The sequence below is a fragment of the Lepus europaeus genome, chromosome 18, assembly GCF_033115175.1.
Source record: "Lepus europaeus isolate LE1 chromosome 18, mLepTim1.pri, whole genome shotgun sequence".
NCBI classification, from domain to species: Eukaryota; Metazoa; Chordata; class Mammalia; order Lagomorpha; family Leporidae; genus Lepus; species Lepus europaeus.
Window position 1 is genome coordinate 18484242 of NC_084844.1, and position 21341 is coordinate 18505582.

General features: G+C 54.4%; 1 protein-coding gene across 2 annotated transcripts in view; it reads right to left on the reverse strand.

Moving 5' to 3' along the window:
* MAP3K14 (mitogen-activated protein kinase kinase kinase 14) overlaps positions 1–9719 on the reverse strand; it is a 47882-nt gene extending 38163 nt beyond the window's left edge. Inside the window, exon 1 of one of the 2 annotated variants that reach the window (XM_062216825.1) lies at positions 9641–9719. The gene's annotated coding sequence lies outside the window, so the exon portion shown is untranslated. The remainder of the gene's footprint in view (positions 1–9640) is intronic. The other variant, XM_062216824.1, reaches the window with a different exon arrangement.
* Positions 9720–21341: the final 11622 nt, after the last annotated feature.

Below are 21341 nucleotides of genomic sequence, written 5' to 3' on the forward strand. Positions count from 1 at the left end.
AGCTCTCTGCTATGGCCCGGGAAGGCAGTGGAGAATGGCCCAAGTCTTTGGGCCCTGCACCCCATGGGAGACCAGGAGAAGCACCTGGCTCCTGGCTTCGGATCAGCGCGAAGCGCTGGCTGCAGCGGCCATTGGAGGGTGAACCAACGGTAAAGGAAGACCTTCCTCTCTGTCTCTCTCTCTCACTATCCACTCTGCCTGTCAAAACAAAACAAAACAAAACAACAAAAAAAAAAAAACGCACTGGGTGATCTTGCCAAGCCTTGAGGTCATCATTACAAGCAAACTTTTGCTTGTGAAAAATAACTCTCCTCATTTAACCTTTTCAGATAGGATAGTTCCCGAGGCTGTAGTCGACCTCACTGAAATCCAACCCACTCCTCTTTTCTGGGTCTCTAGACCTGGTTTTCACAGGTAGGACTGGTTCAAACAGGGTCTACTAGTATTAGGAGACGAAGTGAGGCAGGTTCAGCCTCCCAGTAAGGGAGGAGGCTTCAAGTTCATTGTAGTCACTGGTGACTGGTTCTGAAATTGAGGAACTAGTTTGAGGAACTTCAGAATAAACAAGAAACCCAGAGACTCTCGGCTTTCCACGGAAGACTTCCAATGCTTGGGGGCGATGGAAGGAAGCACACGGTGCAGCTCCGCCCTCCGGCAGTGGAACCCTCACCATGACCTAGTTTCAGAGGCTGCCCCGTACACTGTGACAAACTGGCTGAGTGGCGGGCTTGAGGACATGAGTGGCATTTAACCTATCCCTTGATGATTGGGGGTCATAGGCTTGCCTTCCCCTAGCAAGGGAGGAAAAGGTTTGGCATGTGGGCTGTGACAGGGAATACTCTCAGATCTCAGATCAATTCCTTGGTAAAGGAAAGTAAACCATAAACGGCCTGTGGCTCCCCCGTCCTCTCTCGAGCCAGCAAGGCTAGCGGAAAAGTCCGGGTTTGAGTGCTAGCCTGCAAGAGTGGGACGGCGTCCAAGGCTGATGAAGAGTTTCACTGCTGTCACCCTTGAAAGGGCCCCCACTTTTATTTTTTTTTTTTTAAGGATTTTATTGATTTGAGAGAGTTACAGAGAGGTCTTCCATTCACTGGTTCAACTCCCCAAATGGCTGCAACAGCAGGGGTTGAGGCAGGCTGAAGCCCGGAGCTTCTTCTGGGTCTCCCACATGGGTACAGGGAGACAAGTACTTGGGCCATTCTCCACTGCTTTCCCAGGTGCATTAGCAGAGAGCTGGACTGGAAGTGGAGCAGCCAGGACTCGAAGTGGCACCCATATGGGACGCCGGCCCTGCAGGTGGTGGCTTCACCTGCTGTGCCACAGCACTGACCCCAAAAGGGCTTCTTGAAGATTTAGCAGAGGAAGGTCAGGAGAAGTTGGCCATGCCTTTCACAGCTGGCCTCTTATTACCTGCTGCTACTTTGGCCTCTGAGTACATTCTACTGACAGCACTTCTGAAAATTCACGCCTTTCCCCAGAGCACTGGTTTCCAGATTACAACCAAGCTGACAATGGTACAAGGTCCCAGGGTAAGAGAAATATGAGGGTGCTCTGGATCAGACTGCAGACTGGGAGTGGGCTCCACCTTGAGGGAACTCTGTGAGTGGGGAAAGACAGGGCTGCAGTGCCTTCCTTGGCCCTGCAGCTCCCATAGCCAAGGCTCCGATGCAGCAGCACCTGTCATGTGTCTGCTTTCCTGTCCATCTTTCCCCTGCCTTGGCAAACTCCTTGAGGGCAGTGCCTTAGCTGTCTTTGCTTTTACAGATGTTCCTCCACTTACTATGGGGTTGCATGCCAATAAACCCATCAGAGGTTGAACGTACCTTGAATACACCTGGATGCTGAACCGCACAGCTTAACAACACAGCACCTCGCGCTGATCCGAAGCCAGGAGCCAGGTGCTTCTCCTGGTCTCCCTTGCGGGTGCAGGGCCCAAAGACTGTGCCATCCTCCATTGCCTTCCTGGGCCATAGCAGAGAGCTGGCCTGGAAGAGGGGCAACCGGGATAGAATCTGGCGCCCCAACCGGGACTAGAACCCGGTGTGCCGGCGCCACAAAGTAGAGGATTAGCCTGTTAAGCCACGGCGCCAGCCAATTTTCCTTTTCCTCCCAACTATACCTAGCAAGAACCAGAAGACTAGTTCTGGTGCAGCAAAGTGAAGGCCAATGTCAGCAGAAGATGGGTGGTGGATCTTGGTTACAACAGCCCTTTATACCGACAGGGAGCCACCATTCAGGCGGGACATCTCGCTCAAGGAGGATCCTTTCACTGAGAGAAGTCAGGCAGATCCAGCTGGGACGGCGCCCGACTCTGGCTCCTCTGGCCACTTGCATGGCGTGGGCAAAATGCCCCTTCTTCAGTGGAAGAAAGGTGCGGGAGAGCTTCCTGGTGTCCAGTGGGTTTGGATCCTTGCTGTCAATCATTACTAGTTACTGAATGCCCACTTGGGGTAAGACTCTGCTTGTCGAGGTAGGAAAGTGCCCTGCAAACACAGGCAACCTTTGAGACTTCCGGGTAACCATGCCCAGAGTTGTATTTTCTTATCAACCTTGGCCACGTTTTGATTGAACTCCATGGTACAAGAAAGCGTCAAGTAAATAGCTCTGTGTTGACTTTTCCTTAGACGCACAGCAGCAGCTGCACTGGCTCCACCCTTTCCAGGCCTGGCAGAGGTTGTAGAAAGGCTGGGATGGGGTCATGACAGAATAGAGGGAGGAGCTGCTTAATAAAATAAAATTCCCGCTGCAGGAGTAGGTCCTTTGTTCAGCGGCAGCAGAGCACAGTGAGAGGAGCCCGGGGGTTAGTTCGGGTGCTGTCATTAACCAGTGTGCAGCATGGGTACCTCATTCGGCTTTCTCAGGCCATTCCTCTTTTACAAAATACAGGACTTTGTAAAGGCTAATGATCATTCCCAGTGTGTAATTTTTTTTTTTTTTTTTTGGACAGGCAGATTTAGACAGTGAGAGACAGAAAGGTCTTCCTTTTCCGTTGGTTCACCCCCCAATGGCCGCTACGGCTGGTGCACTGCACCGATCCGAAGCCAGGAGCCAGGTGCTTCTCCTGGTCTCCCATGCGGGTACAGGGCCCAAGCACTTGGGCCATCCTCCACTGCCTTCCCTGGCCACAGCAGAGAGCTGGACTGGAAGAGGAGCAACAGGGACAGAATCTGGCGCCCCAACCGGGGCTAGAACCTGGGGTGCCGGAGCCACAAGCGGAGGATTAGCCTAGTGAGCCGCGGCGCCGGCTTCCCAGTGTGTAATTTAAGAGCTTTCTTTTTTGTTAATTTTTTTGTTAATTTTTTTTTTTTTTTTTTGGACAGGCAGAGTGGACAGTGAGAGAGAGAGAGACAGAGAGAAAGGTCTTCCTTTTGCCGTTGGTTCACCCTCCAATGGCTGCCGCGGTAGGCGCGCTGCAGCCGGTGCACCGCGCTGATCCGATGGCAGGAGCCAGGTGCTTCTCCTGGTCTCCCATGGGGTACAGAGCCCAAGGACTTGCGCTATCCTCCACTGCACTCCCTGGCCACAGCAGAGAGCTGGCCTGGAAGAGGGGCAACCGGGACAGGATCGGTGCCCTGACCGGGACTAGAACCTGGTGTGCCGGCGCCGCAAGGCGGAGGATTAGCCTAGTGAGCCGCGGCGCCGGCCAATTTTTAAAATTTATTTGAAGGGAAGAAAGAAAGAGAGAATCTCCTGCCACTAGTTCACTTCCCAAATGCCTTCAACACCTGGGTCCGGGCCAGGCCAAAACATGAGCCAAGAACTCAACCCGAGTCTCCCACATATGGCAGGGACCTACATACTTGAGCCATCACCTGTTGCCTACCAGAGTGCGCATCAGCAGGAAGCTGGACTCAGGAGCAGAGCAGGACTCAAACCCAGACATTCCAATATGGGATGCCGGCATTACAAGCAACATCTTAACCGCTGTGCCAAATGCCCACCCCTCTAACTGCTCTTTCTCACAGAGTGGGGAAGACGGTTTTTAGCCACATCAGCCTGAAGGGAATACTGGTTAGCCCAGACTGACCGGCTGTACGTACTGGGGTTGGGGAAGAGTCTTTGACGGAGAGAGCAAACAGCATCCCTTGCAAGTGGTCCTTCTGCTGCAGCTCCAATAAAGTCAAGTCTGCCTTGTGGGTGACCCTGGACACAGGTAGGATGCTCTGATCAACAGCAGTCCACTCAGCAAATACACCAGGACAGAGCACAGGGTCTGAAAAAAACCTGTCTCGATGGATAGCTGATCATGGCTTTTGAGGGGGGAGGGTCAGCAGAACACAGAGCCACCAGAAACTGGGAAGGGACGCTCAGGAGTTCCCCCACTGCTGCTCTGAATCCAAACATGAGCCCTAGAAGTGTAGACAGCCGAATGGTGGCAGGCTTGGCGTTCTAAATGCTTCCTGAGATCCAGGGTTTAACCTACTCACACCCCAGTCGCTCTTCAGAATCTCTTCAGGTGGCTAAAAGGAAGGCAGGTGGCAAAGGGTTCCCCCAAAGGTCTTCACACCAAAGTATAGCTTGTTTCTCTCTGCTCTCTGCCAAGGGATTTCCCAGCTCCCTGGGGCCAAAGCTCCCCTCTGCTGCTTCGCTGACTGTCACTGGAAGCGAGCCACTGTCTTCGCTGGAGGTGGCCGGACTCAGGAGTGCACTGGCACCGTGCTGGGCTCGGGGCCCTTGTCCACATGAGCTCCTAAGGGGATTTGTTGGCAGCAAGCCTAGGGAGCCTCCTGTTTGCTTCCTGCCCCTGCCTCCAAGCCCTAGTGCTGGAAAGGGGGTGGTCTCTGGCAGTCGGCTTCTCCACCAGCTCTGCTCAGGACTTCCTCTGCCAACTGTCTGGGGAGTAAATCACCTGTCACCTACAGCCCTGCCTGGGCGACTCACCTTCCAGAGGAAGCGCTCTGCTCACCTAAGCAAGGCGCTTGGAAAATGACTAAGACACCTGCCAAACGCTCTGTGTGAGCGGGGTGCAGACACACAGCTTCTCACCTCCTGTCTGGAGGCAAGGGCTGAGCCGCGCTCCAGGCCTGCGCTTTCATTTTCATCTGAACTGAGCTGCACATGGGGCTTGACATCCGGTGATCTATTTTTTTCTAAAAACTAGGTTCACTTTAGAAATGACTCTTTGGCCATCAATACAGCTTACCCAAGAGACAACAAAATGTTATTTAAAGGGAACATCAGCCTGGTGGGAGCCCGTATTTTTGTTTTGTGGTAAGGAGGAAAACGAATTTAAAATCTTATGAACCTTTTTTTTAACCCTTGTGAGATTTAAAGGGAAATCTGCAGGTCCCCGAGTCTAGATCCAGGGTTCCAGACCTGGCACTGGAGATAAGCTGAGACATGCTCACAGGAGAGAAGGCGGGGAGCAGAGGGGGCCACGTGGTGGTGGGAACCTAACCCTATAGAACCAAAGGTTGCTGCCTAGGCCCCTAAACGAACAAGTCCTTGCTGCTTTAGAGCCGAAGCGGCATTCTCAGCTGCTTCTCATCTTCAGAGGTACAGCCAGGGCCTACTTAACCACGTGTAGGACACAAAGGAGCCCCAGAGAGGCCCAGCTCTGCTGTGGCGCGGGGCCCTGGAGGCTGCTGAGGGTGCTGGCGCTGAGATCAACTCTGGGCAGAGCCCGGGCCTTCTCAGGCTCACCTGCAGTGTGGTGACGGCAGTCTTTGGCCTAAGATGGGGGCCCCTGACAGCTAAACGCTCTAGACTGGAGAACTGTCCCCCTTGGAGGACAGCTGAGGAAATGACTCTGTCCTGTCTAGAGCGGGCCTCTTCTTGACATCAGCGCACAGAAAACACATCCAGTCACAGCGCAGTAATCGGCAGCGCTTGCTACTGCCATCACCGCCGCCACCAGCCACAGCCACTGCCACTGTGCCCCGCGGCTGCTGTGTCAGTGTGCAAGGCGCTGAGCTCAGCGCCTCAGAGACCCGCTCGCTGCCCCACAAGACATTCCTGACCCACGGATGGACAAGGCGCCCACGCTCGGAGGAGCAGGTGAGTACCCGAGGGCACACCTGCACCCCACCAGGTCTGTCCGAGCTGTCTAAATCCCCTCCGCTGTGGGGGACACCGTGGACTCGCTCTACTGCTCCAGACAAACCACTTGGCCTCTCTGCTTCCGTTTCTGAGTCTGGACAATGGGCTCAGACGGATCTGTCCAGAGGACAGGCTATTCATTTTTTAGCGTTTTATTAATTAGCAATTAATATCCATGAATAATTGATAATTGATACTAATCATTGATTATTACAATAATTAGATAAAGCTACACTCCTAGTTTAGTTATGTTCAAAGTTGACATGTTTTGAGGAGAAAAACCCATACCCTTGCATGAGCAAGGCAGAAAAGGCAGTGACCTGGCTGTCAAGGAAAGTGGGCTTGGACCCAGGGCAAGACACTGATTTCCACTCCAGCTGTTGTGGATGGAAGTGAACCAGTGGAAGAAAGACCTTTCTCTCTGTCTCTCCAAGTAAATAAAAATCTTAAAAAAAAAAAAAGACAATGATTTCACATCTCCTCTACTTTATTTCTCTTCCCCAGGCTTAACTTGTCTGACCTTTGTCCTTGTTTTCTTCACCTGAGTACTGTGAGAAAATACAAAGACTGGCTACAGATCGCTCCTGGTGTCACATAATTTCAAGGGATTAAAGGATGTAAAAGACAAGGGAAGACCTTAAAACTCTAGTACAAAGAAGGCCGAGGGCTGGCGCCGTGGCTTAGCAGGCTAATCCTCCGCCTTGCGGCGCCAGCACACCGGGTTCTAGTCCCGGTTGGGGTGCCGGATTCTATCCCAGTTGCCCCTCTTCCAGGCCAGCTCTTTGCTATGGCCCGGGAAGGCAGTGGAGGATGGCCCAAGTACTTGGGCCCTGCACCCGCATGGGAGACCAGAGAAGCACCTGGCTCCTGGCTTCGGATCAGCGAGATGCACCAGCCGCAGTGGCCATTGGAGGGTGAACCAACGGCAAAGGAAGACCTTTCTCTCTGTCTCTCTCTCTTACTATCCACTCTGCCTGTCAAAAAAAAAAAAAATAAATAAATAAAATAATTAAAAAAAAAAAAAAAAAGAAGGCTGCAATCTCAGGCAACAGGGCAAGGCCCCACCCTCGAGACGCTCTCCTGCAACGTTCACCCTACGCCTTGGCCTTCTGTTTCTAAGCTGCCACTCTCAACGCCACAGCCCGGCTCAGCAAGCAAATGAAACTCTCACACGTGCACCACTCTAAAAACTCCCCTGCGCCTCGGAGATGCCCAGCCCCCTTCCGTTCCCTTCCTTGGGTCCTGGTGTGCAGAGCCACAAGGGCTGACATCCTCAGGGATCCCCGAATCCACTGGCATGTAACTCCCCCCCTTTCCACCAATTTCACACCAGGACCATCAAAAGTGCCCATAATGCTCAGGTGTTTCCAGTTTAACTGAAATACTAAAATGGGGCAAACAGGAAGCATCAGACACAACTGCGGTAGTGACTTATTAATCATGAAAGCAGAATTTTACTTGCATTTTAACCTTTTGCCAGGAAAAAAAAAAAAGTCAACACCAGCTTTGAGCTGAGGTAGGCCAGCAGCCTGGAGGGGAAGCGAGCTGACCGGGACCTTGCATTTCAGACTGAATTCAGCTTCAAGACATCTGAACTTTGCGACAGAAAGAGCACCTGTCAAGCCGACGCACAGGGGACTGGCAGCTCTCCGGCCCGTGGACGTGCTGTCCACGGAGGCAGGAAACCTAACAGTGACTGCACAGGCTCCAGGGATGACACCGCTCTTAGGAGGGTGCCAGCGACAACACAAAGAACGCCGGGAAAAGCTCTTACCTCTTTTCCCGTTTCCCCAGACCCCGGTCAGGCACTGACTGTTATCTTTCAGCAGAAACAATCAGAACGGTTGCCGAGGGCTGCGTAACCCACGGGCACAGGCCCTCTTCTCAGCATGAAATGCTACACAAACAATCCGGGCAGATCACAAAGGAGTCAGTGTTCCACAGCAGAACCAAAATGAGGAACCAAACCGCCCTCTGTGGAGGCAAACGGCCCACCAGACGTTTGCTGTCTAACAGACGAGGGCTCAGTTGGCAGGGTCTCTGTGGGGCCGCTCCCACAGACTGACAGCACCCGGGGCCAAAAAAAAACCCCTTCGGAGCTGCTCCTTGTAATGGACAACAGGCAGGAGCCGACCTGGGGCGTGGAGCTTCCTGCTCTCTGGCTCCCCAGGACATCCACCTGGGGACTGGAAGTCAAGCCAGACACTGTCGGCTTTAGAGTTCACGCGAGAACAGAATCTAAAGAGAGTGTGACTTTTCCACGGACTTTCTGAAGTCCCCTCGCCCGGCTCTGATTTTGAGATCTTCTCAGAAGTTCACCACACCCTTCAACACACACGGATGTCTTGAAGGCGCCCAAGACTCGCAAGCCTGGCGCGGCCCCAGTGGCTCTCGCTTGGACATCACTTACAGAGCAACGAGAGTGCATCCAGACACCTCCCAAGCGAGACAAGCACCTGCTGAGGGTGCTCTCGCCTCAGCAGCAGACACGGCACCAGCCACCGCTCGCTCCCTTCTGCATGTGGGCCCGCCCCAGGGTCTGAGTACCACACACCTGCCTCAGGTGCCTCACCTCTAACTCGGGTCGGTCCCGTCCACCTGACCACCAGACCCCTGAAGGAGAAAGGTGGCTGCAGGTACCCGAGCACACTAAGTGGAAACACACCGCCGACGTTCAGATACTATCTCCTTCTAATCTTTCAAAAGGACCATATTTCTAGCTACTGGCTTTTCAACGTTTTTCCTGGAATAAAATTCAGACTGCCATTTTGTAAGGCGGCCCTGCTCTCACACTGCACTTCATTTGTGAGTTCATGGGTGTTCACGGTCTCCAGCGAACAATCTTGCCATGTAGGCCACTCGGGTCCTTGTCATGCTCCTTCCCACCTCGTGCAAGCTTCAAAGCCAGCACGTTCTCAAGTTCCTGAGCGCCAAGGGAGGGCTCCAGGACAGGTGGGCGAATCTTTGCACTGCACCGGCGGCCTCTCTCGCCGGGTACCCGGCGGCTGGGCTGCACATGCCAGGGCCACACTGGGCCTCCGGCACAGCAACGGTGTCTCTCAAGCGACCTGTGAAGTCTTGAGCGGGCGCGCAGGCTTCCAGAAGGGCTGGGGTCAGGAGAAGGTCGGAGGATGCTGCGGCCAGCCGGCTGCCCGCTGGGCGCCGGGACAGACTCCGCTCCTCTTCCCGGTCTTGGGGTGTGACTCCCCAAGAACTTCCCACGGAAGGTCGCAAGCGGCTTCGGGGCCTGGAGGGGCGCCCAGGGCGCGGGGCGGAGGAGTGCCGTGGCCCCGGCCGCCGAGGAAGGGGAAGCAGGGCGCTCCTGCGCGCGCCCAGGGCCAGCGTGGGGCCCGCGGGCGAGCGCGGCCTGGCGGCTCCGGCCAGCACGGCGCGCGACCGTGGCGCGAACGACGCGTGCGAGAGCGCGCAGGCGGACGGCGGCGGGGCGGCGGCGCGTGGGTCCCACCCGGGCCGCTGACCACCACCACCATCCCGGGGCGGCCAGTCAGGCCGCGGCCCCGCCCGGGACTGAGCAGAGACCCCTCCCCGCAGCTCTCTCAGCGCCCCGCGCCGGGACCCGGGGTCCGGCCCAGTCACCTACCGGCCGCGCGCTGATCTCCCCAACCGAGCGAGTGCTATCCGCGCCGGCCCGTGGTCCCTCACCGCCGGCCGCCCACCGCGGCGCTCGCGGCCCTCGGTCGCCCCGCCCGGCCCCGCCCCCTCCACCGCCGTCCCGGCCGCCCCCGGAGCCCCGCCCCCGCCGGCGGCGGCCGCGTCGCCTCGCTTCCCGCCTCCTTTCTCTGGCCGCCGCGCGACCCTTGTCCCCACCCACTCTTCCAAGCCAGCTAATGACACAGCCCGTCGTGATTGGCCCATCGTCCCGCTCCCTAGCAACGATAGGCTAGCGAGGCCTGGTTTCCAGAAATGGGCATCAGTTCCGGACGAGATTTATGCAGAAGCGATTGAAGGGCGGGGTGGACAGAAGGCGGAGGCGGCCGCGCATGCGCACTGGGCTCCTGGCAGTTTTTTTTTTTTTTTTTTACCGGTCCTGTTCTTGATGTTACGGGAAAGAAGGGAGAGTGTACGCATGCGTGGGAACTCCCAGCCCTGGCTCCGGTTGCCGTGGCGACGACGAGGCGGTCCCCGTTCCGGGTTGCCTCGGTTTTTCTCTTTGCTGCCGGGCGGTGGCGGCTGAGACGGGGACAGCGGGTAGGAAAAGTTTTGTTGAGCACTTACTGTGCGCCTGGCGCGGTGGAGTCCCTGAGGAAGTTAGGCTACGGCTTGGAGAGCCGAGAGTGTGGACGTGGCGGGTGCGGTGGGTGCGCGCGGGTGGCTGGCGTGGAGCAGCAGCGGGGCGCCGGCGCTGCGGGAGCGTCTGCTTGTTGGGGTGCAGGCCACGGACGGACGGCGGCTTTCCGTCAGCAAAGGCGGGACCTGGAGTCTGGATACGCACTGGGGGCTCCGAGCGCTTCTGTCTGAATGGCGTGGGGGGGGGGGGCGGGTATTTTTTTCTTTTCTAGCCTCTGCTGGCCTGCAGTGAGTTTGTATTTTATCTGCAATAAAGAATTCCAGGGGCACAGCGCACTAAGGCGACGTGGGACGCTCGCGTCCCGTGTCGGAGTGCCTGGGATGGAGTATGGCCTCACTTCCGGTACAGCATCCTGGGAATGTGCACCCTGAGAGGCACCTGAGAGGCTCAGACGCTTGGGTTCCTGCCATTCCCGTGGGAGACCCAGGTGGACTTCCTGACTCCTGGCTTGGCCTAGCCCATCCCTGGCTGTTGCCGGCATTTGGGGCGTGACCAGCCGATGGAAGCTCTCTCCGCTCTCTCTCGTTGATGCTCTGCCGCTTTGATACATAAAAAATTAATCAACTAAAAAAAAAAAAAAGTTCCAGACTAATTTTTTTTAAGTTTGCAAAATATAAGATGAGCCTCTGCCCTGGGCTTCCCACCTCCGGCAGGGGCCCGTGGCAAGTGTGGTGATGGTTCTAGTGTCCAGGCTGGCAGGCCCCATTCAAAGCTGGCTTGAGAGGGAAGGCGCTCCCCGCTGTGGACGTATTTACGTCGCTGAGGCCTGGCCACCAAGTGCTCAGGACCACCTTGCAGTCACTCTGGTGTCTCAAAGCTGCTCTCTGGAGCTCTGCACCCACCCCTGTTATCCCACTGTGGGTGCAGTTGGTGGACGGGGAGGAGGATTTGTTTAGACAGGAACAGAGCACTCAAAACTCGAGGGCTTCCCCCGCTCACCCATGCCAAAAATATGTTCTGCTTGGCTGGCCCACCGGCTTTTATTTGAGTTTGAATGCCCAAAAGCCTGAGGTTCTGAATAGCCCCTGCCGCTCGTGTACACAGCCATTTAACCTGGTGCGGTCTGTCTGGCCCCTGGAGGCTGTGGCCCCAGTATGGTTCCCTTAGAGTCTATTTCGGAGCCAGACAGCCTCTGGGGTGTCTGCTGTCTCTGCCCTTGACTGACTGGCTGGGAAGCCCAAAGCTCATTCCACCTCCAGAGCCCAGAGTCGTTTCAGTGAGTCACGGAGAGACAGCCTGGCCAGCTGTGCGGGTTAGTGTCAGCAGCCTTTGATGCCATCTCGTTCTTCCCACCACCTGTTTGCCTCTGGGCACGCCACTTCTCAGGAAAGACGTGGGCACAGCCCGAGTCTACAGATGCTCCCTGCCTCGCCTTTGCCTTTCTCTCTCTCTTTTAAAAGGGTTATTTTATTTGAAAGTAAAAGGGACAGAGCTCTTCCAGCTGCTGGTTTGGTCCCCAGATGCAAACAACAGCTGGGGATGGGCCAGGCCAGAGCCAAGAGCCCAGAACTCAATCTGCGCCTCCCAGCATGGGAGGCAGGGATCCAAGTGACTGAGCTGCTCCCCAGGGGTATGCTCAAAGTCAGAAGCAGAAGCACAACCAGGCACTCTGATCTGGGAGGTGGGTTTCCCCAGTGGAGGCTAAACCCGCTGCAGGACATTCTTACCCATCTTCCCCGGACTTGGTTCAGGGTCCCCTGCATGTCCTCACCTCCCCCCCTCAATGTTACGTGTCTCTACCCACTGTCACTAGTGTGTGTTCATGGGAGGGGAGGAACGGGCTTGATCTCAAGCTGCAGCCCTGGAGGAGTTTCCTGTCAGGCTGCAGGGAGGAACAAACCGCGGTGCACCGGTAGGGAACGTATTCAGGACGAACAAGGCCATGCGGGGAGAAACAGGGCAGTATCCCCCCCTCCCCCCAGCATCCTGAAATGCTCTGCCCCCTGGAAGGAGAGCTTTGGGGCAAAACTACTTCCTCGGGGCCCAAGTCTCAGCAACCTGGGAGGGCATCTAGCCCTGAGTCATTGGTGCAGCCTCAGCTCTGCTTGAAATAAAATAAATTGACATTTACAGGATGACTCACACCTGGAGCAGTGAGCCGGCTTCTCAGTAGTCTGGGGTTCATCTAGTTAGAAGGCTGAAACCGTGCTGTTCCAAGCAGCAGCGTCTGTGTTTTGAGAACTTAGAAGTCAGTCAGACCCTCCTAGGTGCTGTGCATGGCCCACCTCACTGAATACTCACCCCAGTCCAGAGTTTCTCAACTGCCTGGGAGACCGTACTTCTGGATCTGGGGGTTGGGTAATTCATTGTAGGACTTTTAGGAGCAGCCTGGCCGTGTCCCCTGGGTGCGAGGAGTACTCCGCTCACCCAGAGGGACAACAGCAGCAAAGTGTCTCCAGATGTTGCCAGATAACCCCCAGGGGGCAAAATTGCTCCCATTTGCTGTCTGACCCCACCGCCTGGGTCATAGTGTTATTGTCCTCGCTTTATGGATCAGCGGACTGAGGCTCAGAGAGAAGTTGCCCGAAGTCACTTTGCCATTAGAAGAGACCCAAGATTCAAACCCGGCCTGACTCCGGCACCGCTGCTCTGCGGAGGCACTTGGGGCTGCAGGGAGCCAGCTGCTCATTTCTGTAGAAGAGTGATGAAGAATGAGTAAATTTTGGGCGTTAGTGGGAAAATCCTACCCTCAGATCATTTTTCCTTTTCTGTTTGCCTTGGAAGGAAGGAAGCTGTTTTTTTCTGGCCTGAGCACAGCCCAAGGTGGCCAGCACGTCCAGAGGGAAAGTGTTTGGGAATCACCTGGGTCCTGTGGGCCTCAGGCCTCATGTTCTCATGAGAGTCAGAGTTCCACATGAGAAGAACTCGGATGTGAGGTTGAGGGTTGGCCACTGCTGGAGCAGGAGCAGGAGCAGTTTTATTTTCCCCATTAGGGGCCTGTCCCAGGCTGCACAGGCTCCAAGGTGAGCCCTGCCCCATGACGTGGCCTTGTCCCATGGCTGCCATCAGTGCAGAGATCTGTGGGGGAGGCAGGGAGGCAACAGAGAGAATGGACAAATGGACGCAGGCAGTGGTGTGATGGAACTCTCCTCCTATTCTGCAATCAATGGCATCTTATTGCTCACTTGAAATTGGACATGGAGGGAGTATTTACACCCTGGAAATTGGCAAACACTATAACCAGGGCTACCCACCTCCAAGCTGTTTTTTTTTTTTTTTTTTTTGTAAAAAGATTATTTATTTATTTGAAAGGCAGAGTGACAGAGGTGGGAGAGAAAGAGAGAGAGAGAGTAGAAGGGAGAGAGAAAGAATCTTCCATTTGTTGGTTTATTCCCCAAATGACCACAATAGCCAGGGCTGAGCCAGGACAAAGCCAGGAGCCAGGAATTTCATCCAGGTCTCCCACTGCCATCCAGTGGGTGGCAGAGGCCCAAGCGCTTAGGCCATCACCTGTTGCCTTCCCAGACATATTAGCAGGAAGTCGGATCCGAAGCAGAGCAGCTGGGCCTTGAACTGGAGCTCTGATATGGGCTACCAGCATTGCAAGTGGTGGCTTAACCCACTGTGCCACAATACCAGTCCCAAGCTGGTTGTTAAGCATTTACCAGCACACTCTGCATACCAAGTCTGGCCTCAGCCTGCTCTCCACTCATCCCGTGCCACACGTGGGGTGGGAGTAGTGGGAGGAGCACGATGAGCTGTGGCACTAGGGGAGGAGACGGTGGGCCGTGGTGTGTGGGTGGGGGAGAAGGGTGCTGCCCCTGGCGAGGGATGGAGCTGCCTGGGTGGGGTCTTTGTGGGGCACTGGGCAAAGCTGCCCTTACACGAGGCAGGTCCTGGACACCTTCCTAAGGAGCCCTCCTCCTCCAGCTTGGGGCCTTCTGTGGGAGCCTTGGCTTGATTCAGCTTCTTACTTTGTGATGAACTCCCCTCCCCCCACGCCCTCCCAACCCTTGCGGCAGACTGACTTCTCCGAGGAGACCACGCGGGTCCTGTTGTTCCACCTGCAGCGTCCCAGCATCTCCCGCCCTGCCCTGTCTCCCTTCCTCAGTTTCTTCCTCTCCTGCAAATGTATCAGTCAAGCTGCCCGGGACTGAACAGACAACAAACCAGCCCTTCCCCTGTCCTGCTACACAGTGCGCCACCAGCCCAGCCTCCCCCCCCCCCCCCCCCCGCCTTGTTGATGTTCCAGGCATCTGTCTCATCCACTTGAGTGCGCCCCTTGCAGGCTGGCTTCTGCCCACCCCTCTGTGTCTCCACAGAGACCCACTATTGGCCTCCTGGTTGATAACCTTGGCTCAGTTCTCATCTGCAACCAATCATAGCTGTGAGGTGCTGAGCCCTGTGTGCCAGGCCCCCGGAGGGGGCACAGAGCCTGCAGACCACTGCCTGCCTCTGGCGAGCTTCCAGCGCAGGGATCGGGAAGACCTTGAACAAGTAACTTCCCGTGAGGACTTTGGTCATTCCAAGTGTGGCGAGGATGTGTGGAGTGTACTGGATCAGCAGCCAATTGGGGAAGCACGCCTCCATCGGAAGTTGTTTGAAATTGATTTATTTGAGAGAGAGAGAAAGTGAAAATGAGCACCCACCTGCTGGTTCTCTCCCACAGGGCCTGCCATGGCAGCGGCTGGGCCAGGCCAAAAGCAGGAGCAAGGAACTTGATCCAGGTCTCCCACATGGATGGAGGAACCCACTTACTTTTGAGCCGTTATCATTGCCTCCCAGGATTTGCATTGGCAGGAAGCTGGAGTCAGGAATTAAACCTAGGCCTCAAATGTGGGACACGGGTATTGTAAGTGCTGGGCAAATAATGCCTACTCCCTTTTCTGAATTTTTTTTTTTTGGCAGGCAGAGTGGACAGTGAGAGAGAGACAGAGAGAAAGGTCTTCCTTTACCATTGGTTCATTCCCCAATGGCCGCTGTGGCTGGCACGCTGCGGCCAGCACAGCGCGCTGATCTGAAGCCAGGAGCCAGGTGCTTCTCCTGGTCTCCCATGTGGGTGCAGGGCCCAAGGACTTGGACCATCCTCCACTGCACTCCCAGGTCACAGCAGAGAGCTGGACTGGAAGAGGAGCAACTGGGACAGAATCTGGTGCCCCAACCGGGACTAGAACCCGGGGTGCCGGTGCCGCAGGTGGAGGATTAGCCTATTGAGCCACGGTGCCAGCTCCCTTTCTGAACTTTTAGACATAGAATTCTAAACAGGGAGTTGGTTACACAGGGAATGAGTTGAAAAGCCTAGCAGAAGGTGACGAATCTGCTATTACCCCTGGGCTGGCAACGTAATTGGAGGCTCAGGCCAAGGTCACTTGGAAGAAGTTGAAACCATAGCAGAGACACACAAAGAGCACTCGAGACCTGGAGGGAAGGGACAAAGGCCTGGATCCCCCTTTCTCCCAGCCCTCTCGTGTCCCCTAGGGGCTCTCGCTGGCCCGGGAGCATGCAGGGGACCAGGTGAGGGCTGGGGGCGGGGGGGGGGGGGCACCCAGCTCAGGACCTGCACAGGGTTGGGTGAGAGAGGCTGACCTTGGGGAGAGGACTCAGAGAAGGCTTCCTGGGAGAACTAAGCTGTGACCTGGAAGTAGAGGGGAAAGCACCCTCGCAGTTGCTGGTGCTGAGGGCTAAGCCCCTTCCCAAAGGCTTCTGAGATACTGTGCTTTTGCTCTGTTTTCTTCTCTGATTCTTAAAAATCAAGGCACTCCCCAAATGTCAGTCTTGGGCCCCTCACTTCTCTCTCTCCCTTGGAATTCACATCGTTCCTGGCTTTACTCAATCAACAAACGTTCATTGAGCACCCACTACGTGCCTGGCACTTGATGAGGCCATGGTCAGAGAGAGAGATGAAGACATGGCTGGGTGAGATGAGAACACAGAGGAAAGATCAAAGAAAGCTTCCTGGAGGCGGCGGTACTCAAGTTGATTGTTGTCCTGCCCACTAGCAGTAAACCAGCAAATGGAGGAATAGCAGGGCAAAGGCATGGAGACAAGGGATGGTCAAGGCTCACTTGGAGAACAGGGTGTGGGATGCAAGGGACGCAGCTGGGCTGGTGAAAGGCAGTGACAATGCTGGAGGGGAACCGCAGGGGAAACTGCGGTGTGAGAAAGGGGGGGTGCAGAATCCAGGCTGGGCGCTAGCCGGGGGGCTCTGCAGTGAGCCATGCGTCCCAGCTAGTTATCTGCCTGCCTTGTCCGTCTTAACAGACACCTAAATAGGCACCTCGGTGGCAGCTTGGAATCTCCATTTGGTGAGTGCAGCAGGTGTCTGTAGAACTGAACTGGCTCAGTGGCCAGTCCTTGCGTCAGTAACTTGCTGTGGCTCCTCACTGTCAACCACTTCTGGAGCCTGCCCAGGTTCCATCCAGACCTGCTCCCCCACTGCTGCCCCGGCTTATGTCCCACATTCAATTCCAGCCCTGTGCTAGAAGTGTGAACAATAGAAAAATGAATTAAAATACATCTTCCATGCCATCCAGAAGTGTGCAGTTGCCCATGGTGGGTGAGCTATGCTTACTAACGGCTAATCAAATGTTAGCTTAAAATAATATTATTTCTCATGAGGCATCCAATCTAACCTTCTTCATGATTAGAGCTCTGAGTTTATTCCTAGGGGTGACCTGCCCGCTTCTCAGGCTCCCTTGCAGCTAGGGTGGCTTTGTGATGCAATTCTGGCCATGTAGCACGTAGCAGAGCGTCTCTGAGCGGGGCTTCTGAGAACTGCTCCTGGAGGGGTTGAGCCAGCTGGCACGTGCCCTTTTGGCTTTTGCCCTTTGTCCTATCCCTTGTCTTCATTCTGAAATGCAGACCCAGTGCCTGGTGGCGTATCAGTCAGTATCAGGAGAATGGGACCTCATTCTGGGATGGCAGAGTGGAAGGCAGCATGGCTCAGAAACCCTGACAGCCTCCCAGAGATGTCTTCTAGCTGGGGTGCCCACCTCCCAGGGACTGCCAACACTCAGCTCCCAAGTTATGTGCTTAAAATCAAGCCACTGGGCCGGCGCCGCAGCTCACTAGGCTAATCCTCCACCTGCAGCATCGGCACCCCAGGTTCTAGTCCCTGTTGGGGCACCAGATTCTGTCTTGGTTGCTCCTTTTCCAGTCCGGCTCTCTGCTGTGGCCCAGGAAGGCAGTGGAGGATGGCCCGAGTGCTTGGGCCCTGCACCCGTGTGGGAGACCAGGAGAAGGCACCTGGCTCCTGGCTTCGGATCGGCGCAGTGCGCCGGCCATGGCAGCCATTTAGGGGGTGAACCAACGGAAAAGGAAGACCTTTCTCTCTCTCTCTAACTCTACCTGTCCAAAAAAAAAAAAAAAAAAAAAAATCAAGCCACTGGAGCTGGGCTTGCTTCGCATGCTACTGGTTGGCACAGTGAGTCTGGTAAAATTGAGAATTCCCAACTGAATCACACATAAGGCAAAAGCCTCAGTATGTGTGATAAGTGTGTGCTTATCAGGGAATATGCAACACGAGGAACCAGAAAAGAGGGCTAGGTCTGTAGCACGGGTGGGCTGAGAGCACCTCTCTTGCTTTCTGAGGAAGGGACCCCTTGCCTGGGGAAAGCCTTGGAAGAGGCTGGCTGACTTAATGGGCTGGAAAGGACCCTGGGAATGTTGGTCAAAGATTACGAGACTGTTCGTGCTGATGGGCTGAGCGGGAGCAAGGTCTGTTTTTCCTGGTTAAGATAAAGGATGCTCGAGTCAGGTGGAGGGAAAGCCCAGGTGCCGAGAGTCAGTGATGAGGGCAGACAGGAGTCTGCTTTCATGAAACTGTGGTGAGGGGGTACAGGGGCCCACTGTGCGCCAGGCACTACGTGGTGGGCCCCAGCTCTCGGTCATGTTGGGTCTCAGGCTGAGCTACTTCCCCATCCAATTCTTTTCATATTTGTCTATTTCTTGAATAGTGGATGTGTGTGTACTTTGCACAGATTTTAAGAGAGCACACTTCCATCACCTCTGGCTTCACGTTTCCCCTCTTTGGAGGCAACCATTCTTTAATTCCTTGTGTGTTTTTCCAGAAGTATTTTGTGTATCTACAAACACACGCATTCATATAGCGTCCTCGACAAATAGTAGGAGTGTATTCCAAACAGCTGCTTGTGACTTATTTCACTTAACATAGTTGTGAGTTCCACAGAGTACACACAGAGCTGCCTTGTTCTTTATAAAGACTGCACACTGTTCCCTCGTATGGCCTGTGTGTCTTTTACCTGGTCACCTACTGACAGACTTACTTGTTTCCAGCCATTTCCCATGGGGTCGGTGGTGTGGCGCGGCAGGATTAAGCCACTGCCTGTGACACCAGCATCCCATATGTTAGTTTTAGTCCTGGCTGCTCCATTTCTGATCCAGCTTCCTGCTAATGCACCTGGGAAAGCAGCCGAGGGTGGATCAAGTGCTAGGACCCCCGCCACCCACATGGGAGATCCAGATGGAATTCAGGCTCCATTGCAGCCATTTAGGGGAGTGAACCAGCAGATAGAAGACGATCTCTCTCTCTCTCTCTCTCTCTCTCTCTCTCTCTCTCTTTCCCTTTCTTTCTGTAACTTTGCCTTTCAATAAATAAAAACAAATCTTAAAAAAATTCTTGAAATATACACTTTTTTTAAAAAAAAGATTTATTTATTTAAGAGAGAGAGAGGTCTTCCATCCACTGGTTCACTCCCAAATTGGCCGCAACAGCCAGAGCTGTGCAGATCTGAAGCCAGGGGTCAGGAGATTCTTCTGGGTCTCCCATGTGGGTGCAGGGGCCCAAGGACTTGGGCCATCTTCTGCTGCTTTCCCAGGCCATAGCAGAGAGCTGGATCAGAAATGGAGTAGTCAGGACTCAAACCAGCGTCCATATGGGATGTTGGCACTGCTTACCTGCTATGCCACGGTGTTGGGCCCGAAGTATATACTCTTATACTTACTCCCTTTTGCAGGTTAACAGATCCACACAGTCACCAGATGCTTACTGAGCACCTATGATGTACCAGGTTGCCTCTAGACACCAGAGGTAGAGCAGTGAACACACAGATGGAGTCATGTCCTGGGGCAGCATTCTATTGTGGAGAATGGCCAGGGAATAAGTTCCTAGAAGTTGCTCACACTTTCATTCAATTCTTTTAATTAACTCAAGAAGAAAATCTCACATTGAAAGTGAGAAAGGCTCACTTTGGTGCCAGTAGCTTTTTAAAAATATATTTATTTATTTATTTTAAAGGCAGAGTGACAGAGAATAGGGATAGAGAGCCAGAGAGAGGTCTTTCACCCATTGGTTTAGTCCCCAAATGCCTGCAACAGCCAGGGCTGGGCCAGGCTGAAGCCAGGAGCCAGGACCTCTATCCAAGTCTTTCACATGAGTGGCAGGAACCCAAGCACTTGGGCCATCATTTGCTGCCTTCCCAGGCACATTAGCAGGGAGCTGGATTGGGAGCACAGAGTAGCCAGGGCTCCAGTATGGGATGGGGGTGCCCAAAGTGGCAGCTTTACCTGCTGTGCCATGGTACCTGCCCATGCCCTCCACCCCTGTGTCTTCAATACCTTTGTCTTACTCTCCCTCATCTTTTTTTCCCCCTAAAGGTTAATTAAGTTTTTTGAAAGAACTACTGAGAGAGAGGGAGAGAGAGAGAGAGAGAGCACATGTGAGAGAGAGAGATAGAGATAGAGAGAGAGGGAGGGAGAGAGATCTTCCATCTATTAGTTCACTCTCCAAATGCCTGAAATGGTTGGGGCTGGGCCAGGCCAAAGCCAGGAGCCAGGAGCCTCACCCAGGTCTTCCAAGTGGATGGCAGGGGCCCAAGCACTTGGGCCCTACTCTGCTGTTTTACCCCAGCACACTAGCAGGGAGCTGGATCGGAGTGGAGCAGTCAGGACTCGAACCAGTTCCCTCACTAATCTCTGTAAGATGGGAAGCATTGTCTTCAGGTTTGGAGTTTCCTAGGCCGTGGAACCCAGCTGGAGTCTAGTGACAGTGTTTGGTTATGATTCCATTGATTTTTGGGTATCGAATGATACTGATTTCCCACCTAGAGTCAAAACAGGAAGGTTCCTTTTTAAAAAGGAAGGTTTCTTTCAAGATAACCTAACTTATAGGGGAAAAAGGTGAGTCCATTTAGCGAAGAGGGCTAGCTAAATAACACGGGTGGGAGTCAGATGTGGAAGGCGCCGTGCGCATAGCTGAGGTTAGGGGATCACTGAAGAGGGAGGCAAAGCTGGGCTCTTCCTGGCTCCTCCTTGCTCTCCCTGCTGGCGGCTTGTCTGCTTATCATCGACTATTGTTTATTATGTGCTGGGTAATTCTTAGGCTTATCTTTCACTAAGCATCTGGTCCTAAACTTTCTTTCTGTTAATAAACCAATTTTTTAAAAAAGATTTATTTATTTGAAAGAGTTACAGATATATATATATATATATATATATATATATATATATATCTTCCATCTGCTGGTTCAGTCCCCAGATGGCCGCAATGACTGGGGCTGGGCCAGGCAGAGGCAGGAGCCAGGCGCTTCTTCTGGGTCTCCCACATGGGTTCAGGGGCCCAAGGACTTGGGCCATCCTCTGCTGCTTTCCCAGGTACGTTAGCATCAGCAGGGAGTTGGATCAGAAGTGGAGCAGCCGGGACTCGAAACGCCACCCATATGGGATGCTGGGACTACAGGTGGCAGCTTAACCTGCTGTGCTGCCACACAGGTCCCAAGAAACACTGTCGATTTCCATTTTCCCAGAGCAGCTCCCCGACTTGGCCCCTGACCCCATACCTTGGCCTTGCTGTTGCTGCTGACCCTGGAGGCGCTCAGAGGAGCTCTGTGTGGCCGAGGCGCACCCCAAAAGCCTCCTAAAATATAGTGTGCTGAAACAAGCTCAGCCAGGTTGGCCTTGGAGGACCTCTCCAACCAGAACGTTCTGAACAATGCCCACAACCGCAGAGGGCCTGTGACCATCCCGGCTGGTTTGGTGGTTGGAAGTGTAAACAGAGGGGAGTCATAAATGTGCTTTCGGCCAAGCGGGTGGTGAT